Raw genomic sequence first — 26,940 nt, 5'->3', positions numbered from 1 at the left:
GGTACTTCCGGCTGGGACACTGGCACCTCAGGCTGGAACACTGGCACCGAGACATCAGGCTGGAAGGCGGACACAGAGACATCAGGCTGGAGGGCTGGCACCAAGACAACAGGCTGGAGGGCTGGCACCAAGACAACAGGCTGGAGGGCTGGCACCGAGACATCAGGCTGGAGGGCTGGCACCAAGACATCAGGCTGGAGGGCTGGCACCGAGACATCAGGCTGGAGGGCTGGCACCGAGACATCAGGCTGGAGGGCAGGCACATCAGACTGGATAGCAGGTACTGGAACTTCAAACCGGGCAGCCGGTACTGGAACTTTAGACTGGGCAGCAGGCACTGGCACATCAGGCAAAACAGCAGGTGCTGGCATAACAGGCTGAACAGCAGGTGCCTTGGACTGGATAGCAGGTACTGGAACTTCAAACCGGGCAGCTGGTACTGGAACTTCAGACTGGGCAGCAAACACAGACATTGGCACATCAAGCAGAACAGCAGGTGCTGGCACAACAAGCAGAACAGCGGGTGCATCGGACTGGATAGTCGGTACTGGAACTTCAGACTGGGCAGCAAGCACAGACACTGGCACATCAGGCAGAACAGCAGGTACTGGCACAACAAGCAGAACAGCAGGTGCATCGGACTGGATAGCAGGTACTGGAACTTCAAACCGGTCATTTGGTACTGGAACTTCAGATTGGACAGTGGGCACAGGTGCTGGCACATCAGGCAGAACAGCGGGTACTGGCGCAACAGGCTGAACAGCAGGTACATCAGACTGGATAGCAGGTACTGGAACTTCAAACCGGGCAGCTGGTACTGGAACTTCAGACTGGACAGTGGGCACAGGTGCTGGCACATCAGGCAGAACAGCAGATACTGGCGCAACAGGCTGAACAGCAGGTACATCAGACTGGATAGCAGGTACTGGAACTTCAAACCGGGCAGCTGGTACTGGAACTTCAGACTGGACAGTGGGCACAGGTGCTGGCACATCAGGCAGAACAGCGGGTACTGGCGCAACAGGCTGAACAGCAGGTACATCGGACTGGATAGCAGGTACTGGAACTTCAAACCGGGCAGCTGGTACTGGAACTTCAGACTGGACAGTGGGCACAGGTGCTGGCACATCAGGCAGAACAGCAGGTACTGGCGCAACAGGCTGAACAGCAGGTACATCAGACTGGATAGCAGGTACTGGAACTTCAAACCGGGCAGCTGGTACTGGAACTTCAGACTGGACAGTGGGCACGGGTGCTGGCACGTCAGGCAGAACAGCAGGTACTGGCACAACAGGCTGAACAGCAGGTACATCAGACTGGATAGCAGGTACTGGAACTTCAAACCGGGCAGCTGGTACTGGAACTTCAGACTGGACAGTGGCACAGGTGCTGGCACATCAGGCAGAACAGCAGGTGCAGTGGACTGAATAGCAGGTACTGGAACTTCAAACCGGGCAGCCGGTCCTGGAACTTCAGACTGGACAGTGGGCACAGGCGCTGGCACATCAGGTGGAACAGCAGGTACTGGCACAACAGGCTGAACAGCAGGTACATCGGACTGGATAGCAGGTACTGGAACTTCAAACCGGGCAGCCGGTACTGGAACTTCAGACTGGACAGTGGGCACAGGTGCTGGCACATCAGGCAGAACAGCAGGTACTGGCACAACAAGCTGAACAGCAGGTATATCGGACTGGATAGCAGGTACTGGAACTTCAAACCGGGCAGCTGGTACTGGAACTTCAGACTGGACAATGGGCACAGGTGCTAGCACATCAGGCAGAACAGCAGGTACTGACACAACAGGCTGAACAGCAGGTACAGCGGACTGGATAGCAGGTACTGGAACTTCAAACCGGGCAGATGGTACTGGAACTTCAGACTGGACAGTGGGCACAGACACTGGCACATCAGGCAGAACAGCAGGTATAGGAACATCATGCTGGGCAGCATACAGGAACACATCAGGCTGGAACAGATCAGCTGGTGGGGAGGCAGGATTGGATACTGGCATGATGGTATGGGCTGGAAAAAACTTCCGCTTCTTTTTGGTTTTAGCCACTGGGGATCTATAAGTGGGTACAGGGCTGTAGGTAGTGAATGCAGCTGGTAGAAGCGAAGAGTGAAAGGATGGCAAAACAGAGGGAGTAGGTTTTGAAGGGATATTTAGTGGAGCTGATGGAGACAGTTGAGAAGCAGCAGGGGAGTTAAAGGCAGGGTAGGTGCAACAGGAGGAAACAGGGTACTGGTATTTCATTGGTAGAAAGGTATATTCGGAGCTAACAGAAGCTGAATGCAACAGACTTGACCAGGCCTGTATTAATGATTGCACTGAATCAGGTTTGCACTTAGCTTGTCTGACCAGAGACTGCACTGATTCAATGCATTTTGCAAGCACCTGCTGAGGACAAGCTGAATATTGTTCAAAAAAAAAATGCCGAGTCATCCTCCAACAGCCAAACTAAAGATTCTACCTGAGCTGCACTAAAAGGGGGTGTATAGTCATCACCTCCCTCAGCGACATCAGACAGGGCCAACTCAGTACAGATCTTAATTAATGGTTGCACATCTTCAAACAAAAAACTGCCTTGGTCAATAAAAACATGAGCTAGGCGGATGCCTTCTAACAATTGTTCCCTAGTGTATTCAGCCAATGTCTGATAACAAAAGTCTCTGTCATCAGTTGCCAGGAGCGATAAATACAAAATACTTTCAAAATCCATTTTTTCAACAATAGCTGGGACTCAGGCCCCAATTCCCAGGTGCAACCGATCTGATTGTATGGCTTCAGAATTCTGTCATTCTTATACACAACATCCAATGCAGGTGATCAGATCGCTGGGCTGCACCAAGGAATCAGGGACAAACGAGTAAATGAATAAAAAAAGGTTTGTTTATTGTTAGTGATAAAGACACACGTGAAATCAAGACAGCAAACCAAAAACAAGTAAATGGTGAAAACACAGCAAACCCCCAAACCCACCTAACTATCTACCGTATTTATCGGCGTATAACACGCACTTTTTTCCCCTGAAAATCAGGGGAAAATCGTGGGGGCGTGTTATACGCCGATCCCCCGCCGATTGTGAGCTCTTCGGCCGCTCTCAGCGGCTTCTGGCTCTTCTCGGCGCTTTGAAAATGGCGCCGCCGTTCTCGGCCGCTTTCGGCCATTCTCGGTGGCTCTCGCCCGCCTTCGGCCATTCTCGGTGGCTCTCGCCCACCTTCGGCCATTCTCGGTGGCTCTCGGCCGCTTTTGGCGCCTCTCTCAGCCCCGCGGGAGCTGCCGAAAGCCGAGTGCGGCCGAGAGCCGCCGAGAGCCGCCGAAAATTGCCGAAGGCGGGCGGGAGCCGCCGAGAATGGCCAAAGGCGGCCGAGAACGGCGGCGCCATTTTCAAAGATGATGCAAATGACACAGGCTACAGAGTAACACTGACAAGGCTGCAATGGGGGACAAGGCTGCAATGGGGACAAGGCTGCAATGGGAGACAAGGCTGCAATGGGGGACAAGGCTGCAATGGGGAACAAGGCTGCAATGGGGGACAAGGCTGCAATGGGGGACAAGGCTGCAATGGGGGACAAGGCTGCAATCAGGGACAACACTACAGATGGACACTGACAAGGCTGCAGATGGACACTGATGAGGCTGCATTGATGGGCATTTAAATGTAAGTTTTTTTCCTTAAACTTTCCTCCTAAAAGTTTTTTTCCTTAAAATTCCATCCTAAACTGTGGGTGCGTGTTATACGCCGGCGCGTGTTATACGCCGATAAATACGGTATCTAACTAATATAATACACGAGCAAGGAAACAACATGCAATAAAAAATAAGGCATGGGCAAAAGCGACAAGGAAACAGGAAACAGGAATAATGAAGCAGACCAAGGAGCAGGGAACAGGAAACAGAGCTCAAGGACAGGGACAGGATACACAAACGGGGTCCAGGAACAAACAGGAACAGGCTGGAACAAAAGCAGGTACTGGCAGGGACAAGGGCTAGCAGAGGAATTCTGAAGCACTGAGGCTTAGTTCAGGGCGGGTTTATATAGTCCAGCAGACCCATGAGAGGTGTGCTGATGGCAAGTCTGAAGTCCAGGCAGGGAGACACCCGCTGGTGGCCACTGGAATTACACCCTTTTGGTGCTGAATGTAATAGTGCCACCAGCAGGTGAAACCGGAGATGACACCGTTCCTGACAGACACCAACACAAACCAACCTCCTTGAGGTTAAAAAAAATATAAAATAATAATGGTGTTGTGGTAACTTGACACACAAAATGAAAAACAATATTATGGGAGAGCACTAGAAAAAAACAAAAAACAAAAAAACAAAAAAAAAAACCACTATAAACAAAAATTAAATACATTATTATGGAGATCTGACGAAAACCAAAAAATAAAATATTCAGATCACGAGAAATAATAAAGAAATCATTTTTTCAGAACTCTGTGTGAATATCAGCAGCAAAACAACTTCATCATTCTAGCATTCTAAAGAAGAAGAGAATGCGCTGCATTAAAAGATTTTAAAATACGGTTTTATAGGTGGCGGGGCCGTGGTGGACTTAGTGCACCTCCAGTTGAAACCAGAGGCACTGATCATGCTTTTGGTCTCTTGTTCGGTAGTCCCTCTGATTGGACACCGGCCCTCTCAGGTAAAAGGGTTAGGCATGGCCAGTCCATCCTACCCGGGGGTTAGGGTGGGGTCTGGGGACCCCTGTATTACTATTTTCTGTTCTTGTTACATGTATGACAGTTTTGTGGATCAGATTTTAGTAACATGTCTACTCTCTCTAATACTTTCTCTCACCCCTCTCCTTTCTTTTCCTCCTTCCTCTCACTTGAGCGCTCCCAGGTTCCGCACTCGTTTATGGCCTCTCCTCCCAGGTCTTTCGTTCCCGGCAAGCTTACTCCGAGTGATCATTGAGACACTTTCATCCACACGTACAGGTAAGACCTTTCTCATAAGCAAGACCCTACAACACTCAATTTATGACTGATCTCCCTAAAGTCCATCCCACACTAAAAATTTTATCACATAATACTCAGGGATTGAACTCCCCTGTCAAGAGGAGGAAACTATTTAAACTCTATCATTCAATGCACACGGATATTCTCTTTTTACAGGAGACCCATTTCTCCATATCATACAAACCCACATTTCTCCATCGCAACTTTCCCCAATTCTTCATATCATCCGCACCCAACAAAACAAAAGGGGTGGCTATATGTTTTGCTAAACATATCAATCTCTCTCAACCTCACACGATTATAGACCCTTTGGGATGCTTTATACTAGTATCGGGGAACATAGATGGTGAACTATACACCTTTGTTTCCTATTAATCCTCCTAATAGAGGTCAAAGGGCGTTTTTTTAATCCATACTACACAAACTCCGCCCTCACCTTAAGGGCACAACTATTATCGGTGGGGACTCCAGTTTAGCCTTTGACTTCTCCTTGGACAAGTCTGGAGATGGGATAACGAAACCCAAATGCCCTACTAGACAGAGCGTTAAAGTAGCTAAGCTATTACATGAGGCAGGATTGGTAGATGCTTGGAGCGAAACTAACCCTCACTCTAAGGATTATACACATTTCTCAGCACCCCATAACTCCTATGCCAGGATAGACCACATCTTTACACATGCCACTACGATCCCTTTGATCGTACGGTCACGGATTACAGACTCTCCTCTATCGGACCACTTAATGGTTACTCTAACCATCCACAGAACATCATGACATAGAGAGCGCAACCGTTGGCGCCTGCAGGAATCCATTCTTAACGATCCCATACAGGCCACTATCATAGAGAAATTTATTAAGGAATACTTTAGCCTAAATACCACGATGGACATCTCCCCGTCCACAGTTTGGGCTGCTCATAAAGCGGTGATCGGGGGGAAATTAATGCAATTATCAGCTACACTGAAAGCGGAACACAAAAGCGATACGACCAAATTGACTGCGAACTTTCGATCTCTCGCAAAAGCACACAAACTTAATCCCACTTCGGATTCTCTGACTCACCTGGATAAGGCTCGGGCCCTTCTCAATCCGAACCTAACGACTGCGGCGGAAAAGCACCTCAGGTGGACAGGGGCGCATTTCTACTCCCAGAGGGATAGGATAGGATCAAAATTGGTGGTAAAACTTACTCCTAAACCTCGCCAATTGGCATTCCCCAAAATTAAGTTAAACTCAGGTGACCTGACCCAGAATCCTACCAAGATTATGGAAGCATTCCAACAGTTCTATTCGGAACTTTACAGATCGCAACGCCACCATTCAGGTCAATCACAAGGAGGCTTCCTTGACTCCCTGTCTTTACCTTCCTTATCGCCAGAACATAGGGACCTACTTGAAAGCCCCTTTTCGGTCACGGAGGTCCTGGATACTATTACTTCCTTGAAAGTCGGCTCCTCTCCTGGACCTGACGGGTTTTCCACCGGGTATTATAAAAAATTTGGGGAAACATTGGCCCCACATCTCGCAAAGTTTTTCAATTTTCTTAGGGAAGGATCTCCTTTCTGGGCTGACCTAAATGCAGCATATATTTCGGTGATTCCCAAACCAGGGAAAGACCTGAGCGAAGTTGGAAATTACAGGCCTATCTCCTTAATTAACAACGACATCAAGATTATGACCAAGATTCTAGCCAATAGATTAGCAAGTTTTATCCCCTCATACATCCATAGAGACCAGGTAGGGTTCATACCTGGGAGGCAAGGCCCAGACCAGATTAGAAGGACAATAGATGTTATCTCCCTCCTTTAATCTAGCTGGGACGGAGGTTCCCCTCAATCGGGTTTTATTCTTTCTATCAACCTACACAAAGCGTTTGATTCAATTGAATGGAACTACCTTTCTGAGACCCTTAGAAGATGGAACTGGGGGCGTGGCTTGGATGGCTTCCCGGGCAGACGTGTCTCTCTGAACTCCCATTCCGGCCTGCCTGCACACAGCTGGATCCTGCTCTTTTCCGCCATCAATCATGGGCAAACCGCGCAAAAACAAAGAAGTGGACCCCAGGGGACACACCACCCACTCTTCCTCGGTCCCCCCGCCGCTCATCACCGAGTATTTTGGGCAGGGAGCTCCGGCCGGACAGCATGAGGCCAAGATGGCACCAGCGCCATGCACAGCAGCCGTCCCCTCTCCTTCTCTACAAGTCTCCATAGACCGCAGGAATAACAGGTACGGATCCGAAGGTGACTTGCCGACTACACACTCTCCGATCCCCCCTGCCAGCCTCTCGATCGGCCCCCGGCCCCCTCCGGAGGACATATGCTGGGCAGCCTGTCACAAACGTTTCCCCCATGCCTCGTAGGACCCGCGTCCTCTGTATCCTCCGACCAACCATCTCCCTCCTGGGACTCCTATTCTCCGGATTGGGACCCCCGCTCCCTACCACAGCACTCCCAGACACACAGGGACAGAGCCCCCTCTCTCTCCCCTCTCCAGAGAGATGCAGCCCAGGCTCCAGCACCTCCCCAGGCCTCGCAGCCATCAGGATTCCAGGGGGCTCATTTTCACACGGGGAGTCCGCAGGGTCCATCAGTAACCAAAAAACCCAACACTACTCCCCCTCCACTACCACCCCAGAGGGGATCCCCCATGCCAACTTCTTACTTGGCCGTAGTGCAGGGCTTTCACGCTCATACCACACCGGATTTTGACCCTGAGCCTGAAGCATGCACATCTTGGCGAGACTACGCTCGCTGCATGCCCACAAAACAAGACTTCCGTATGCTCATCCAAGAAGTATGAGACACTTGTAGATCTGAGATTAGCATGCTTCGCACTGACCTTCATCAACTGTCCACCAAAGTCACATCTTTGGAGGAGGAAACATGTGACACTAAAATTGAACTTTTCAAATACATGATCGCCTAACCTCACAAGCCTCTACCCTTAGAGACTTCCAACGCCATCTTGAAGACCTCGACAATAGAGGTAGGCATAACAATATTCGGGTCCGAGGTCTCCCGGAGGCGACCCAGGATGAAGACCTGCATGTGACTTTGCAAGCCATCTTCAACAGCATACTAGGTCGCCCGCAACATCAGCAAGTTAAGCTAGATCGAGCACACCGAGCTTTACGCCCCCGTGGGCCAGGATCCCGACCACGAGATGTGATCTGTAGGGTGCATAACTACACCCTTAAGGAGGATATTATGAGAGAGGCAGGAAACATGTACACCATTGATTTTGATGGGGCCTCCATCCAACTTTTCCCGGACTTATCATGGGTACCCTTCCAACAAAGACGATCCTTACAACCACTTCTCACCTTGTTAAGAGAACATGACTTTTGCTATCATTGGGGTTTCCCCTTTAGCCTCATGGCAAAAAAAGATGGGAGGTCCACAACCCTCCAATATCCAGAAGATCTTCAATCTTTCTGCAGGGAATTGGATACCCCGGTCCCACCTACTCCTGGGTGGGAACCGCTGCCGGTACCCCCGCCTCGCCCAGACCCCTGGATCCAAGTCACTGGCCGGAAATGTATGAGACCACACTCTGCGGGCCCTTCCCCACCACCTCGTCAGAGATGAACTTATGCTTCTTTAAATTTCTTCTCCACATTGATGTTTGTTATCAGACCTATTCCGTTCATTTTCTGTTTTTCTACCTGAGAGCCCGTAGATAAATTTTGCTAATCTTATTTATCCACAGTACGGGCCTATTTAGCAAGAAGGTTTTCCTTTATGTTAGCAATCCATGTTTGATTATGACTATAAGTATCAGATAGAATTCGTACAGCTAGCCGGTATATACCACCCCCCTCCCCCTCGTCCTTCCTTCCCCTCACACACCCTCTCCTCCCCTACCTCTTCCCCCCCCCCCTCCCCCCCCCTTTTTTTTTTCTCCCTATTTCTGTACCTTTACTTCAATGCTTTAGGATCCACAGAATACATTTTATTATTGCTCAAAATTCCCCCGAATCAATAGTTTGATCAGCTTTCTTCGGGTCATAGTTATGATCATAGATATGACGGTTATCAGTTGATAACTGCAGGTTCCATGTTCCTTCTGTTAATTAGTTTTTCTTTTTTGAATATTGATGCAGGCAGGCCCGGGAGAGGGTCACCCCCTTCTTGGGTCCATCCTCTCCTCCCCCCCGGGATCTCCGAATGGCTCCCTTCTCCATTTTCCTGACGGTGGCACCCCTTCCTCCTATGTCAGAGGGGGCCCTCCGGAGTTTCCCAACTTACCACTTCATGTAGGTGGGTTATACTGTGAATGGTTAACTAACTTTAATTTTATACAAATTTTTGTGTTTTTTTTGTACCTTTTTCTCTACCTCTTTCCTACTGTTTTTTCCATTCCTCTCGTTCCTCTCCCTCTCAACCTTTTGGACGCCATCCATCTCTGGGACCTGGTTCTTGCTCGGGGGGTCACAGACCTCCAAACCGAACCCACCCTGGAGATCCGATTTGTGGACCTCCTATACACCGGGGCTCTACCAAATCCACTAGCTAAGCTACTATTCCCCCCCCCCAATGTACCCACCATGATTGACATATTTTCACTAAATGTAAAAGGCCTTAACTGTTAAGAGAAGCCTAGCATTACAAGAGTTTAAACGGTCTAAGGTTGACATTATTTTCATTCAGGAGACAAACCTTGCTAAAACGGGCACCATGACATTTGCGCGAAGACACTATCCTCAAATATACCAGGCCTCTGATCGCCATAAATTAGCAGGGGTAGCAATCCTTTTTAAGCAAGGTTCCCCCTTCCAGTTACAATCTCTATATTCAGACCCACTGGGACACTACCTCATGCTCCGTGGCCTATTTAAAGGTGCTAATCTCACTTTATGCAATGTCTATGCCCCAAACACGAATCAAATCCCCTTTTTGTCCAAAGTCTTTAACCGCCTTTTTGAGGCCCCCCATCAATACCTGGTGATTGGAGGGGATTTCAACCTGATCCACTCTCCAGGTCTTGATAAACATTCTATGGGTCAGGGGAAAACCCAAGTAACTATCAATAGAAAAGCCACCCTATTTCGCCAACTAACTAGAAAATATGCCCTGTTCGACACCTGGCGTATAGGGATGAGCCGAACACCCCCCCTGTTTGGTTTGCACTAGAACATGTGAACAGGAAAAAAGTTTGTTTGAACACGCGAACACCGTTAAAGTCTATGGGACACGAACATGAATAATCAAAAGTGCTCATTTTAAAGGCTTATATGCAAGTTATTGTCATAAAAAGTGTTTGGGGACCTGGGTCCTGCCCCAGGGGACATGGATCAATGCAAAAAAAACTTTTAAAAATGGCCGTTTTTTTCAGGAGCAGTGATTTTAATAATGCTTAAAGTCAAACAATAAAAGTGTAATATCCCTTTAAATTTCGTAGCTGGAGGGTGTCTATAGTATGCTTGTAAAGGGGCGCATGAACTTCTATGTGTATTGTCAGACCGGCAATGCAATAGCTGCGAGTAGTTTTAAATGGCTTTTTTCCTTCGAAATGTCATTTTGCTGTCAGACTGTTCTAAACACGGGAAACATGCGCCCCTTTACAGGCATACTATAGACACCCCCCAGCTACAAAATTTAAAGGGATATTACACTTTTATTGTTTGACTTTAAGCATTATTAAAATCACTGCTCCTGAAAAAACAGCCGTTTTTAAAACTTTTTTTTGCATTGATCCATGTCCCCTGGGGCAGGACCCAGGTCCCCAAACACTTTTTATAACAATAGCTTGCATATAAGCCTTTAAAATTAGCACTTTTGATTTCTCCCATAGACTTTTAAAGGGTGTTCCGCGGCATTCGAATTTGCCGCGAACACCCCAAATTGTTCACTGTTCGGCGAACTTGCGAACAGCTAATGTTCGAGTCGAACATGAGTTCCACTCAAACTCGAAGCTCATCCCTACTGGCGTACCACCTATCCATCAGCTAAACAATTTACTTTCTACTCCCATCCCCATAAGTCCCACTCGCAGCTAGATTACTTTTTTGTCAATGCTCCCACTCTGAGAACATGCATGGACTCAAATGTTCAGGCTAGCTCATGGTCGGATCATGCTCCGATTACACTCTCCCTGGCACTCTCCTCAAGCTCCTTTCATAAATGCCATTGGCGTCTGAACGACTTCCTAATTAAACATGACCAATCTAGAGTAGAATTGGAACAAACCCTGAAGCTGTACTTTGTGGAAAATTGTTCCCCTGAGGTTTCCGCCTCATCTCTGTGGGAGGGCCATAAGGCAGTCTTCCGAGGCCAATGTATCTCGCTCTCCACTACCCTGAAACGGAACGCTAATGCAACACGCTGCGCCCTTTTAGACAAACTTAAGCATTTAGAAGCGCGCCTGCTCTCCTCCCCGTCCCTAGCAACCCTTAGAGAACACGTTAGTGTTAGGGCTGGCTTCAGAGATATTGAATTGGGTAAGATAGAAAAGGCGCTGATTAGGCTCAGACAGACTTATTATGACAAGGCCAATAAGCCACATACGCTCTTGGCGAAACAACTTCGCGACAGGGCAACAACTACCACTACCCATCTTAGAGACACAAACGGTGTCCTTCAATCTCACCCTAACAAAATAGCACAGCTTTTTCATGATTTCTATTCAGCCCTGTATAATGACCCAAGTGTTCCGCACAACCCATCTCCTCCTGACCCATCCCAGGCCATCCACACCTATTTAGCAGACACGGATACCCCTAGGCTCACCTCCTCTGCCCTGGAGACTCTTAATGCCTCCATTACAGAAGAGGAAGTGACAGAAACGATTAAACTGTTGCCAAATAACAAAGACCCTGGACCTGATGGACTACCGTATCTTTACTACAAGATGTTCCTACCACATCTACTTCCCCACATGACAAACCTCTTTAATTTATTTCTCTCTGATACACCTATTCCCAGAGATATGCAAAATTCCTACCTGATGTTAGGTGCAACTTTTAAATAAGTTGCTTATAGTTTATATTGCTTTGTCTAATTATTGCTTCATATAGGAATTAAGACACAGAGTCAGGTATGTCTGTATCAAAGTTCTGAACATCCCAAAAAGGACTGCTCCCTTTACTTCTTTTATAGGCAGTTCCAAAAGCAGTAATCTTATCGGCATTACCAAATGAGGTTAAGGTACAAAGAGTTTCTCATCAGCGAACATGTAATGATTATTCAGCAGTTCCAAATTCCATCTAGATACAGATTGATAGAACAATTGATACGTACACAGGTAAGAAAGGAGCACAAACAATTTCAATAGAACAATTGATACGTACACAGATAAGAAAGGAGCACAAACAATTTAAATAGAACAATTAATATGTACACAGGTAAGAAAAAACAGAAACAATTAAAGTGGAACTCTAAGTCATTATTTCAACCCTATCAATTTCCCCCTTTGACATCATCCTCTCCTTCCCCCTGGGTCCTCATTAGGGATGAGCCGAACACCCCCCTGTTCGGTTCGCACCAGAACATGCGAACAGGAAAAAAGTTCGCTCGAACACGCGAACACCGTTAAAGTCTATGGGACACGAACATGAATAATCAAAAGTGCTAATTTTAAAGGCTTATATGCAAGTTATTGTCATAAAAAGTGTTTGGGGACCTGGGTCCTGCCCCAGGGGACATGGATCAATGCAAAAAAAAGTTTTAAAAACGGCCGTTTTTTCAGGAGCAGTGATTTTAATAATGCTTAAAGTCAAACAATAAAAGTGTAATATCCCTTTAAATTTCGTACCTGGGGGGTGTCTATAGTATGCCTGTAAAGGGGCGCATGTTTCCTGTGTTTAGAACAGTCTGACAGCAAAATGACATTTGGAAGGAAAAAACTCATTTAAAACTACTCGCGGCTATTGCATTGCCGACAATACACATAGAAGTTCATTGATAAAAACGGCATGGGAATTCCCCCCAGGGAAACCCCGAACCAAAATTAAAAAAAAAAAATGATGTGGGGGGGTCCCCCTAAATTCCATACCAGGCCCTTCAGGTCTGGTATGGATTTTAAGGGGAACCCCGCGCCAAAAAAAAAAAAAAAAAACGGCGTGGGGTCCCCCCAAAAATCCATACCAGACCCTTATCCGAGCACGCAACCTGGCAGGCCGCAGGAAAAGAGGGGGGGACGAGAGTGCGGCCCCCCCCCCTCCTGAACCGTACCAGGCCACATGCCCTCAACATTGGGAGGGTGCTTTGGGGTAGCCCCCCAAAACACCTTGTCCCCATGTTGATGAGGACAAGGGCCTCATCCCCACAACCGTGGCCAGTGGTTGTGGGGGTCTGCGGGCGGGGGGCTTATCGGAATCTGGAAGCCCCCTTTAACAAGGGGACCCCCAGATCCCGGCCCCCCCCCTGTGTGAAATGGTAAGGGGGTACTTACCCCTACCATTTCACTAAAAAACTGTCAAAATAGTTAAAAATGACAAGAGACAGTTTTTGACAATTCCTTTATTTAAATGCTTCTTCTATCTTCCTTCATCTTCTTCTTCTTCTGGTTCTTCTGACTCTTCTGGTTCTTCCTCCGGCGTTCTCGTCCAGCATCTTCTCCGCGGCGTCTTCTATCTTCTTCTCCTCGGGCCGCTCCGCACCCATGGCATTGGGGGGGAGGCTCCCGCTCTTCTCTTCATCTTCTTCTTCATCCTCTTCTCTTCTTCATCTTCTTCATCTTCATCTTCTCTTCTTTTCTTCTGCGGGCTGCTCCGCATCCATGCATGGAGGGAAGCTCCCGCTGTGTGACGGCGTCTCCTCGTCTGACGGTTCTTAAATAACGGGGGGCGGGGCCACCCGGTGACCCCGCCCCCCTCTGACGCACGGTGACTTGACGGGACTTCCCTGTGACGTCACGGGGAATGCCACAGGGAAGTCCCGTCATGTCCCGTGCGTCAGAGGGGGGCGGGGTCACCGGGTGGCCCCGCCCCCCGTTATTTAAGAACCGTCAGACGAGGAGACGCCGTCACACAGCGGGAGCCTCCCTCCATGCATGGATGCGGAGCGGCCCGCAGAAGAAAAGAAGAGAAGATGAAGATGAAGAAGATGAAGAAGAGAAGAGGATGAAGAAGAAGATGAAGAGAAGAGCGGGAGCCTCCCCCCCAATGCCATGGGTGCGGAGCGGCCCGAGGAGAAGAAGATAGAAGACGCCGCGGAGAAGATGCTGGACGAGAACGCCGGAGGAAGAACCAGAAGAGCCAGAAGAACCAGAAGAAGATGAAGGAAGATAGAAGAAGCATTTAAATAAAGGAATTGTCAAAAACTGTCTCTTGTCATTTTTAACTATTTTGACAGTTTTTTAGTGAAATGGTAGGGGTAAGTACCCCCTTACCATTTCACACAGGGGGGGGGCCGGGATCTGGGGGTCCCCTTGTTAAAGGGGGCTTCCAGATTCCGATAAGCCCCCCGCCCGCAGACCCCCACAACCACCGGCCACGGTTGTGGGGATGAGGCCCTTGTCCTCATCAACATGGGGACAAGGTGTTTTGGGGGGCTACCCCAAAGCACCCTCCCAATGTTGAGGGCATGTGGCCTGGTACGGTTCAGGAGGGGGGGGGCCGCACTCTCGTCCCTCCCTCTTTTCCTGCGGCCTGCCAGGTTGCGTGCTCGGATAAGGGTCTGGTATGGATTTTTGGGGGAACCCCACGCCGTTTTTTTTTTTTTTTTTGGCGCGGGGTTCCCCTTAAAATCCATACCAGACCTGAAGGGTCTGGTATGGAATTTAGGGGGAACCCCACGTCATTTTTTTTTTTTAATTTTGGCCGGGGTTCCCCTTAATATCCATACCAGACCTGAAGGGCCTGGTATGGAATTTAGGGGGACCCCCCCCACGTCATTTTTTTTTTTTTTAATTTTGGTTCGGGGTTTCCCTGGGGGGAATTCCCATGCCGTTTTTATCAATGAACTTCTATGTGTATTGTCGGCAATGCAATAGCCGCGGGTAGTTTTAAATGTGTTTTTTCCTTCCAAATGTCATTTTGCTGTCAGACTGTTCTAAACACGGGAAACATGCGCCCCTTTACAGGCATACTATAGACACCCCCCAGGTACGAAATTTAAAGGGATATTACACTTTTATTGTTTGACTTTAAGCATTATTAAAATCACTGCTCCTGAAAAAACGTCCGTTTTTAAAACTTTTTTTTGCATTGATACATGTCCCCTGGGGCAGGACCCGGGTCCCCAAACACTTTTTATGACAATAACTTGCATATAAGCCTTTAAAATTAGCACTTTTGATTTCTCCCATAGACTTTTAAAGGGTGTTCCGCGGCATTCGAATTTGCCGCGAACACCCCAAATTGTTCGGTGTTCGGCGAACTTGCGAACAGCTAATGTTCGAGTCGAACATGAGTTCGACTCGAACTCGAAGCTCATCCCTAGTCCTCATGAATAAGTTCTAGTCAGTTTTTCCCCAGAGTCCTTTCCCTGACCGCGAGTTGTCAGAGGGGTAGAACCCATCCCCCTAGGTATTACCAACATCTTAAAATTCAAGAAGAGGAGTTTTATAGGAGTAGGGTGATGTCTATTCTCCTAATTTTCCTATTTATTTTCCTGTATACACATATATTCGTGATTGTAAGTGATATTAATATTAGAATAATAATTACCATTGGACTTAACAACCAGTGAAAGGTATTGGTTGCTGTAGAAGACATTCCACTAAATATATCCCACCAATGTGGTGCAGTATCCTGTTGTATCTGTGAGGAAAGATGTACTAGTCTACCTTTGTCAATAATCATTTGCTACTTTAGGATCATCTATAGCCCATTCGAAAGTTGTTGTTTCCTCTACTTCAAGTACATTAATACCAGGAGTCCATGCATATATTTGTAAAACAACAATCTTCAACAAAAAATATGTAAGTAGATATTTCATCATGTTGTTTTCTCGGGTTGTTTCTTGCAATGTGATGCGTGTATCCAGGTAGGTTTTCCTTCCAGCTTTACTGAGGTGGCTGTGGTCAAGACTACTTGGTAAGGACCTTCAAACCTGGGTTCCAATGTCTTTCTGGTGTGTTTCTTCACATATACATAATCCCCTGGTAGCAGAGTATGTGTACCTGTTATTGAATTAGGGTCTGGAAGAGAAGAATACACACTTTTGTGGATCTTAGTTAGACGTTGTTGTAATTGTATCACATATGCAGTCAAACTATCACATTGCAATTGCATACTCTGTGGAAAGTATAAACCCAATCTAGGTGCATTCCCAAAAAGTATCTCATATGGGGATAATCTTGTCTTTCCTGTTGGAGTGTACCTTATAGAGAACAAAGCCAAAGGCAGGCATTCTGGCCAAGGCTTGTTTAACTCTTGCATGGCTTTTTGTATTTTTAACTTTATTGTCCCATTTACTCTCTCCACTGATCCTGAACTCTGTGGGTGGTAAGGGGTGTGAAAACTTTGTTGAACCCCTAACATGGTCATCACATTCTGCATGGTTTCTCCTGTAAAGTGTGTCCCCCTATCTGATTCTATGGTTTCAGGAAGACCAAACCTAGGTATTAACTCAGTGATCAGTTTCTTAGCTGTGGCTTTAGCTGTAGCCGATTTTACTGGATAACTTTCGGGCCAACCTGAGAATAAATCGATACACACGAGGACAAATTCAAAAGGGCCACTCTTAGGCATTTGTATGTAATCAATTTGCAGTCTCTGGAAGGGGTATTGGGCCCGGACCTGGTGTTTTCGTGGGGTTTTTACTCTCTGTCCTGGGTTATTCAGGAGACAGATTTGGCAGGCTGCACAGTAGTTTCTTGCAGTGCTACTGAATCCAGGGGCGAGCCATCCTTGGTTCACAATCCTATACATGGAATTGGAACTGACGTGTGTGAGTAGGTGAACTGCCACTGCCATTTCTGGGTACAGAGAGGCAGGCAGGCATATTTTGCCTCCTTCCCTCCATACATTGTCAAGGTCTGGTGCTGCTCCCATCCTGACCCACTTATCTTTCTCGCTCTCCCCTGCTTGCTCCTGTAATTTACTCAGCTGCTGCCATGTTGGTTCTGGGATACTCACCTCTACCGCTGCTAAGGTCTCAGGGCTTCCTTCCCCTAGAGCTGCCTGTTTTGCAGTCAAATCTGCAAATGCATTTCCTTTTGCCTCAATTGTTTTTGCGCTCGTGTGTGCCGCTATCTTCATAATGGCTACTCGTTTAACCTTTTGAAGATTGTTCAGGACTCTCTTAATCCCTTCTCCATGTTTTACAGGTGTACCTGCTGCTGTCAGATAACCTCTAGCCCTCCATATGTGGCCATAATCGTGCGCTACACCATAAGCGTAGGCAGAGTCAGTGTAAATATTTCCCTCTCGTCCTTTTAAGTATTCTAAGGCTTGTTCTAAAGCTTTTAATTCTGCTTCCTGTGCTGACATGTGGGCTGGTAAGGGCTGTGCTTCAATTACCTGGGTATCAGTCACTACAGCATACCCTGTGTGATATTTACCTTTGTCATCAGCAAACCTGCTACCATCTATATACAAGGTGTACTCAGCGTTTAAAATTGGTGTATCTGTAACGTGTGGGAATCCCATTGTCTCCTGTTCCATGAGCTGAAAACAATCGTGTTCATCTACTTCTTTAAACAAAAAAGAGTGTCAGTGTCCTCATTTCTTTTCTCACTAGTACTATTAGCACTATCATTCCCCCTTGCCAAATCTGGTGACTGAAGAGGCAAAAAGGTGGCCAAATTTAAGGTTGTACAGCGCTGAAAAGTAACATTTGGAGGTAAGAGTAAAGTACACTGTAATCTTAATTGCCTAGCCATTGAAATGTGTTTGGGCTGTACCTGAGACAAGATTGCATGTATGTCATGTGTGGTATGCACTACGACTGGATTGTCTAGAACAATCTCTGATGACTTATCTATGATAATTGACACTGCAGCTACCGCCCGTACACAAGACGGTGAACCTCTAGATACTGGATCTAATGCTGCTGAAAAGTAAGCGACTGGTCTTTGTTTTACATGTGCCTGTGTCAGAACACCTGTGGCGTGTCCAGTGATCTCAGCAATGTACAGATTAAATATCTTGGTGTAATCTGGTATACCAATAGCCGGGGCAGAAATCAACAACTTTTTCAAAGTGATAAACGACTCATAAGCTACTTCTGTAAGCACATACGGTACAATTTTCAAACAATCGTATAATGGCTGCATCAAAGCACTAGCATGTGGTATCCACTGTCTACAATATGACACGATACCTAAAAACATACGCAATTGTTTGAAATTCCGTGGGGGTAACATTCCCTTTATCACTTGAACCCTCTCCTCAGTGAGATGTCTCGTACCCTGTGATATACAATGTCCCAAAAAGATAACTTTTTCCTGACACACTTGTAACTTTTTCTTATTAACCTTGCAACCTTTTTCTGCCAAAAATCGCAACAAATTAAGGGTGGTGGCCAAACAAGTTTCCTTGTCAGGGCAGCATAACAATAAATCATCCACATATTGTAACAATACACGGGAATCTGGTGGTACCCATTCTCCCAACACCGTTTGCAATGCTTGCGAATACAAGGTAGGTGAATGCGCCATACCCTGAGGTAGGCGTGTCCAGGTTAGTTGCCGATTTTTGATTGAAAATGCGAACCAAAGTTGGCATTCTTCAGCAAGCGGGACGGAAAAGAAAGCATTCGCTAAATCTATAACCGTAAAGTACATACTGGTTGATGGTATTTGTGACAGTAATGTATGTGGATTGGGTACTAAAGGTGTCATCGGGGCTAGTATTTTGTTGACCGCTCTAAGGTCTTGGACCATTCTATACTTAACCGGACTACCGGCTACTGATTTCTTTTTAACCGGGTACAAGGGAGTGTTTGCCGGTGATTTTACCTCTTTTAGAACTCCACTTTTTAAGAAGGATTGGACCTGCATTTCTATGGCCGTCTCTTGGGGTGCACTAAGTGGATACTGCTTTTGTTGGGGAAGCACTGCTCCTGGAATCAGCTGTAGGGTAACCGGAGGTATGGGCAAAAGTCCAACATCAGCTGGATGTTTTTCCCATAGTTCTCCTGGAAGGGACGACAAAATCTGATCTAAGTCTGAAGGAGGTGTGCCGGACAATTCCGATTCCTCCTCTAGGTATTGTATCAGGTTACACATCTCCATGTGTTCTTGATTATCCCCTATAGCTAAGGTGACAGTGCCATCTGGGTGATAGGTAATGTTAGCTCCTATTTTCTGCAAAATGTCAGCTCCTAACAAATTAGTGGGGGCTCCTCTGGATACCAGAAAGCGTGAAAGGAACATGTGGTTTCCTACTTTAACTTTCAGAGGTTTTGTAAGCGGGGCGTCGGCTAAAATGCCATCATATCCAGTTATTAGTAAAGTGTCAGGTGATTTTTGGCCAGGGAGTAGTTCAGAGTCAGAAAGTAACGAGCGTGAAGCTCCTGTATCGACTAAACAAGAGATTTTCTTATTACCAACCGTTATATTTGTCTTAAGCATTGTTGTTTTGGATTTTTCTAAAACCGGGGTGAGTCATGCTCGTGGACCATCTCCCTGCTGCCTGATATGACTATTTTTGTTGTCCCTGGGCTGGTTCCTTCTCTGATTAACTGGAGAATCAACACCTTCCTCTCCTTCATCCCTTATTCTTTTCTTACAGTTGCGTCTGATGTGACCAATCTTGTTACAGTAGTGACAGGTAAGGGGTTTGTGAAAGGAACCTCTACCTTGCTCTTGGGGACCCCCGAGTGCGTTGATAGCATGAGATTTCCTCCCTTTGGTTTCTGCTAAGTCCGCCTCTATGCCTTGCGCTTTTTGTAACAACGTCCCTCTATCTCTAGTTGCCCTCCACTCTGGTGTGCAGGCTTTCAGTCTCTCACTTATCTGTGGAATTAATCCCTCCATAAATTGTCTATTGAAGGCTCGGATTGTGACTGGCAGGGCCAAGTCCAATCCCTCATCTGCCATCATACTTTCCATAGATAAGTAAAATTCCGATACAGTCTGTCCTGGCATTTGCTTCATGGGTGATATGGACCCCCTCTCCTGTTGTTTTGCCTGACAAAAAGCTTCTAATCTAGCAATAAAAGGGGCCCTTGAGTCTATATGTCTGACATGTCCTGTCTCTAAATTGCCATCCTCATCAACTTGTCCTGCAGGTCTGTGTGGACCTATTTCTGTCATAAACTGGTTAAACAGGGTCAGAGTCATTTTGTGTCTGCATAGATCCTCCCCATCCTGCCAGGTCGCTTCATGTGTATTCATTAACTGTGTCACAAATCTACAAAAAGCAGCTGGCTTTGCTACCGGGTCTGGGGCGCTCTGTATTAATGCCATAAGGGTGTCTGCCGACCATGGTGCCCAAGTCCTTATTTGCATTCTATGAGTGACAGTAGGCGGGGCATTTGGATGGGATGCTTGTCCAAATTCTGGATTGTTTACCTGAACAATGCGTGTATCAGTGCGTACGGGAGCTACAGTTTCTGGATGAGGTTTTTGTGCCCCACAATGCACACATTCTACTGCCCATTCTGGGTTTTGTGCTCCACAATCCTGACAAACCCATCCTCTCCCCTCAAGCACCGGATATATCTTGTGTGGTTTGCGTTCTACGTCAGTGTATGGGGGTGGGATGGCTGAGCTGGGAGCCTCGACATTTTTTGTTCTTCTATCTTTCATATCCCAACCATCACAATCTGGATTATACTTCCACCCCTCTTCTTTCGCTCTATTTGAGACCTTAATTAAGCATTGAACCTGACGCATCCATTGCTTCTCTAACACCTCTCCTTGTCTGTCCCTTTTTATTTCACTCCATACATCCGGGTCTAAGCCCGCTGCTCCTTTCACCTTAAATTTACGAAGGACATCCTTTAAGTCCTGTGCTTCGGTTTTCCCATAAATGTTCTTAATTATCTGTGGCACCGTATAGTGCGCCACAATTCCCTGACGGGGTTTTGTGTTCCTCTGGCCCATTCTAACAGTCCTGCCTAGGTAGCGTGTGGGACACTTAGTGTACAATATAATGCGGCTACAACATATACAAGAATGAATAATTACTTTATATGCTAGCCCAATAGCAAACCAGCTAAGTTACACTAGTTCCTCGTTGCCTTCCTCCTAGGGTGCTAGAATTCTAGAAACCTCTCCGGAATGAGATTTCTGAAACCGAATTACTTTATATGCTAGCCCAAAAATAAATAATTACTTTATATGCTAGCCCAATAACAAACCAGAATGCTGCTACAACATATACAAAAATGCGGCTACAACATATACAAGCATTCCTTTAAGTGGCCAGGTATCCGACTAGATATCGGGACTTTGTTGAGACCTTATTCCCTCCCCGTATCTGGGAATCCCTCTCATACACTCTTATCCCTGCTTTATGGAGCAGACAGGGCTTATACTCTCAACCCGTCTATGGTTTATGAGTTAGATGTGAGGTTAAGCATAAGCGTCAGACCCCCAAGCTCACAAGCCCTCAGGTTCCCAATCGTGTGAGGTAAGGCGCATTCCGTTGCTTAGTTCGGCAATCCCCTTCTAACTCATACCATCCTTGACAAGGCTCATTCACTTTCTCAACAAGACAGACAAGACAAACACAGATAACAAAACAAACAAATAATTCCAGCAATATAAACTAAAATATGCAGTAATTCTAGACTCACCACTACAGAGGCTGGTGTTTTAAAACCAGGAGAACCGTAACTGACAGAACGGATAGGCACAAATCAGGGGAGCACAGAATATAAGAAAAATAAAGCTTTTTCTTACCTGCGCAGGTTTTTTGATCTGTGATTCCCGGAATGCCTATTCCTTTTTGTTCCGTCAGCCGCGTTCGTCCACCTCTTGTAGTATAATCGGTGAGACCCTGTTCTTCGGGCGCCAAAATGTTAGGTGCAACTTTTAAATAAGTTGCTTATAGTTTATATTGCTTTGTCTAATTATTGCTTCATATAGGAATTAAGACACAGAGTCAGGTATGTCTGTATCAAAGTTCTGAACATCCGAAAAAGGACTGCTCCCTTTACTTCTTTTATAGGCAGTTCCAAAAGCAGTAATCTTATCGGCATTACCAAATGAGGTTAAGGTACAAAGAGTTTCTCATCAGCGAACATGTAATGATTATTCAGCAGTTCCAAATTCCATCTAGATACAGATTGATAGAACAATTGATACGTACACAGGTAAGAAAGGAGCACAAACAATTTCAATAGAACAATTGATACGTACACAGGTAAGAAAGGAGCACAAACAATTTAAATAGAACAATTGATACGTACACAGGTAAGAAAAAACAGAAACAATTAAAGTGGAACTCTAAGTCATTATTTCAACCCTATCACTGACACTAATTCCAAAACCAGGAAAAGATCATACTCTCTCGTCTAATTACAGACCAATAGCACTCCTCAATACAGACTTTAAAATTTTTACGAAACTGTTGGCGAATAGATTAAACAACTTCATGCTGTCCTTGGTCCATAGAGACCAAGTAGGATTTATCCCTTTTCGACAGGCCAGAGATAACACCCGGAGGGTTATCATCTTGGTTGAGGTTGCAAACAGGAACAAATTGGAGGCAATACTGCTCAAGCTAGATGCCAAAAAAGCCTTTGATAGACTGGGCTGGCCTTTCCTGTTTGCAACTCTCAATCGGGCTGGTATTGAAGGCCCATTCCTCCGAGCTATCACTCACCTATACTCGGCCCCTACGGCCCAGGTCCGCACTCAATTCGCCACCTCCCCTACCTTTCTGATTTCTAACGGGACTCGCCAAGGCTGCCCACTTTCCCCTCTTCTATATGCCCTATGCATTGAACCTCTAGCAGCCCATATCAGAAATAACTCAAGTATACATGGTATCCCAGTCCGTACTAGAGATTTTAAGATTTCCTAATTCGCGGATGATGTCCTTCTTACTCTCACCCAGCCTCATATATCTCTTCTGAACTTACAGGCTGAGTTGGATCGATATAGCACCCTCTCGGGTTATAAAATTAACAGTTCAAAAACGGAGGTCCTCCCTCTCAATCTATCCCATCAAACACTATCAGCACTTTCGCAAACATTTAATTATTCTTGGCAGTCCTCTTCCTTAAAATACCTTGGGGTACATATCACACCCACATAAGACACTCTATATAAAGCTAACTTTCCCCAACTTTTTACCTCTATCAGAGCCTCCCTAACCAAATGGAAATCTTTGAAATTGTCCCTTTTTGGTAGACTTGCAACTTGGTAGATGACGATATTACCTAGACTTTTATATCTTTTTGAGACGCTCCCTATTCCCATCCCATCCTCACACCTAAAGAGACTCCAGGGCGACCTGATAAATTTTTTCTGGAACTATAAAAGACATCGCATTGCTAGATCAGTTTTATACGCTCCTCGTAATCAAGGCGGACTGGCGTTCCCCAACATAGCTAAGTACTACCTAGCAGCCCAGTTAAGACCTGTAGCCTCCTGGTGTACTTTACATGCCTATAATAGGTGGACACAGATTGAGAAGCTATGGTTAGCCCCCATCCACCCGAATTCCATGCTTTGGAGTTCTGATATACCACCTGGCAGCGTACAACTGTTAGGACCAATGGCCCTCTTACACACACTATGGCGACGTGCCAAATCGACGTACCCGCTCTCTACCACTTCTTCCCCAGTCACCTCATTTCTATTTACACCCAACATTCCCGACAGCTTAACCTCACAGATGTCTCATTTCTGGATGGATAAGACCTTATTCCGTTATGGCCAGTTAATTGATCCTAAAACCAGATTGCTAAGATCCTTCCGAGAACTGCAAAATGCCTTTGACATCCCTAAAGAGGCTTTTTTCAGTTACTTACAACTATGCCACTACGCACAATCACTAGTGCCGAACGTAAGATTCTCTCCCCTAACAGACTTCGAAAAGCTATGTTTAGAGGGTTCATCCCATAAGGGCATGATCTCCCGCACCTACCAGATCCTGGTCACAGATTTCTCACTGGATGGGCCGCGGCATTCATATATGGATAAGTGGGAACAGGCCTTGGGCACAGACCTATCCTTAAAGACCTGGCAATCCATATGGACCCAGGCTACTAAGAGCTCCATATGCACGCTTTATAAAGAGAATCAATATAAGATTCTATTCTACTGGTATCAGACCCCTGATCTGCTCCACTCCATATACCCCGCGGTGGATTCCCATTGTGGGCGATGTTATAAAGATAGGGGGACGTTATTTTCATGTCTATTGGACCTGCCCTCTAATCATCCCCTATTGGTGTATGGTACAATCCCTACTCCAGTCCATCTTTGATACTGGGGTGCTCCTCGATCCGAAGATCTTTCTTTTAGGTCTCCCACCTACCACCTTCTCTAAAATATCAAAAAAACTCTTAGCTCATGTGCTCACTGCAGCACGATGTTTGTTGGCTCTAAAGTGGAAAAAGAGGGAACCCCCCTCACTGTCTGAGCTGCACTCCAGGATCAGAGATGTTAAAAGAATGGAATATCTTACGGCCTCATTAAATGATACTCTTGATAAGCATAACCGTATTTGGGAACCTTGGGTCCTGTTGGAGACTCCTGCGATCTAACGCTCTGTGTCATTTGCGTATTTATGGCTCGTTCCTTCTGAGGCCGTCCTGGGCTCTGAAGGCGGATGGCTGTCCTTTTTCCCTCTCCCTTCTTCTCTACTCTTTTTCCTTTCTCTCTTTTATATGTTTATACACTTATGCAAAGGGTATTAATGGATGTACTGTTTGAGATGTATAATAATGAAGCAAACTCATCCTGTTCAATCACGAAATGTTCGCACCGAACGGATTCATCGTTCAAAGGTCAGCTGATTGTTTGTTAGATTGACCTGTAATATTACAAACTTTATTTTCTGTACCCAATGCTGCAGATTTGTATATTTTTGTGAAAAAATAATAAAAAATTGTCAGTTAAAAAAAAAAAGAAGATGGAACTTTGGCCCCCATTTCCTAAATTTAATCAACTCTATGTACTCTAATCTATCTGCCCAAGTGCGGTTGATGGGAAGATATTCGACCTCCTTTCCAATTGGGAGGGGCACAAGGCAGGGCTGTCCCCTCTCGCCCCTTCTCTTTGCGATGGCCATAGAAACTTTGGCCATAGCAATTAGAACAAACCCCGATATCAAGGGTGTGGCATGTGGAGACCAGGAGCACAAATGCGCACTTTACTCGCATGATCTCTTGCTATATATAACCTCACCTCTAATAACCACCCCGAATATTTAAGGGGTTCTGTACTCATTTAGCAAAATCTCTGGCTTAAAGGTCAATATGTCTAAATCCATAGCTTTAAATATCACTGTTGCTCCCGACATAGTGACACAACTAACTAATAATTTTGAATTCTCCTGGGCCCCTATGACTATCCCTTATCTGGGGATTAATTTAACCCCAGAAATAAATAACCTCTTTAAAGCTAACTACCCCCCCATGATCAACAGATGCAGGGGGGAACTCCAACAGTGGTCAAGATGTGGTCTGTCCTGGCTGGGAAAAATACACGCTGTCAAGATGACTCTCCTTCCCCGTCTCTTATATCTGTTCCGTTCTCTGCCAATCCCGCTTCCGAGGAGCTTTATTCACAAATTTCAATCAGAGATTACTCGCTTTGTCTGGGGCAATAAGGGTTATAGATGCCCTTCCAAAATACTTTATCGCCTTAAGTCACAGGGAGGCTTAGACCTTCCGGACCTCTGGAGCTACTTTCAGGCGGCGCAATTATCGCAAATTTCTATCATTTTCTCTAAGAGCCCGAAGCCCGAGTGGCTCTCAATGGAAAGGTGGGCTACACCCCTTAACACCATTGATTTTCTCCTTTGGTGTGACTCTAAACAAAGACCTGCTATAATGGCCCCCACACTTTCTCACTCTATTGCAACATGCACTAAATTATTTAAACACCCCTCCCTTATTTCGCAGCTCAAACCTTTATCCCACATATTTCACAACACTAAATTTCCACCGGGAGTAAATATCCAAGCATTCCGATGGTGGACTAATAAAGGCCTTTACCGGATAGGACATATTCTTTCCCCAGCTGGCCCTCTTGCCCTGTCTTATTGTAAGCGTAAACTAGAAATGCCTGACACGGAACAGTTCAGATTTACACAAATCCACTTCTTACACTCTATTTGGATCAACTAACCGGAACCTCCCTCAATAACCCCTCATGAACATTGGTGCTCGAACCTTTCGGAACAAAAGGGAGGAATCTCCTTGATTTACACTGCACTACAGTCAAATCCGGATAAGCCGTCCTACGCAGAGACCTGGGAGGAGGACACGGGCGAAGTGTGGCCGACGACAGCTTGGTTCAAATCCTGGACACGCTCCTATAGAGGTATTTGTAACATCTCCCTTATAGAGGCCAGTCTAAAGATCCTGACCAGGTGGTATTATGTTCCATCCAGATTGGCGTTGATATACCCTGGGACCTCACCTCTCTGTTTTAGGGGTTGTGGTCTAGAGGGTACAATGCTACATACCCTGTTTCCCCGAAAATAAGACCTAGCGTGATTGTCAGTGATGGCTGCAATATAAGCCCTACCCCCCAAATAAGCCCTACCCTGTTTCCTCGAAAATAAGCCCTAGCCTGAAAATAAGACCTACAAGGACTTTAACTAGGGCTTATTTGGGGGGTAGGACTTATATTGCAGCCTTCACCGACAATCACGCTAGGTCTTATTTTTGGGGAAACAGGGTATATGGTGGACTTGTCCCCGCATCAGAACCTTCTGGAAGATAACCTTCTGTACAATTAGTAAACTAATAAAGGTCTCGGTTGCCCCCAATCCACATATTGCCTTATTCAACCATGATATACCCAATACACCTAAGCACCTACAGGTACTATCCTACTTCATTTTATTGGGTGCAAAAATCACCATAGCAAAAGCATGGAAGAGACCCACGGTTTCCTTTCAAGCTTGCAGGAGAAAGGTATCCTGGATTATGTCCCAGGAACAAATAGTA

The sequence above is a fragment of the Aquarana catesbeiana genome, linkage group LG01 (genome assembly GCF_042186555.1).
Source record: "Aquarana catesbeiana isolate 2022-GZ linkage group LG01, ASM4218655v1, whole genome shotgun sequence".
In the NCBI taxonomy this organism is placed as follows: Eukaryota; Metazoa; Chordata; class Amphibia; order Anura; family Ranidae; genus Aquarana; species Aquarana catesbeiana.
The sequence above is the reverse complement of the archived record's forward strand: the minus strand, read 5'-3'. Positions refer to the sequence as shown.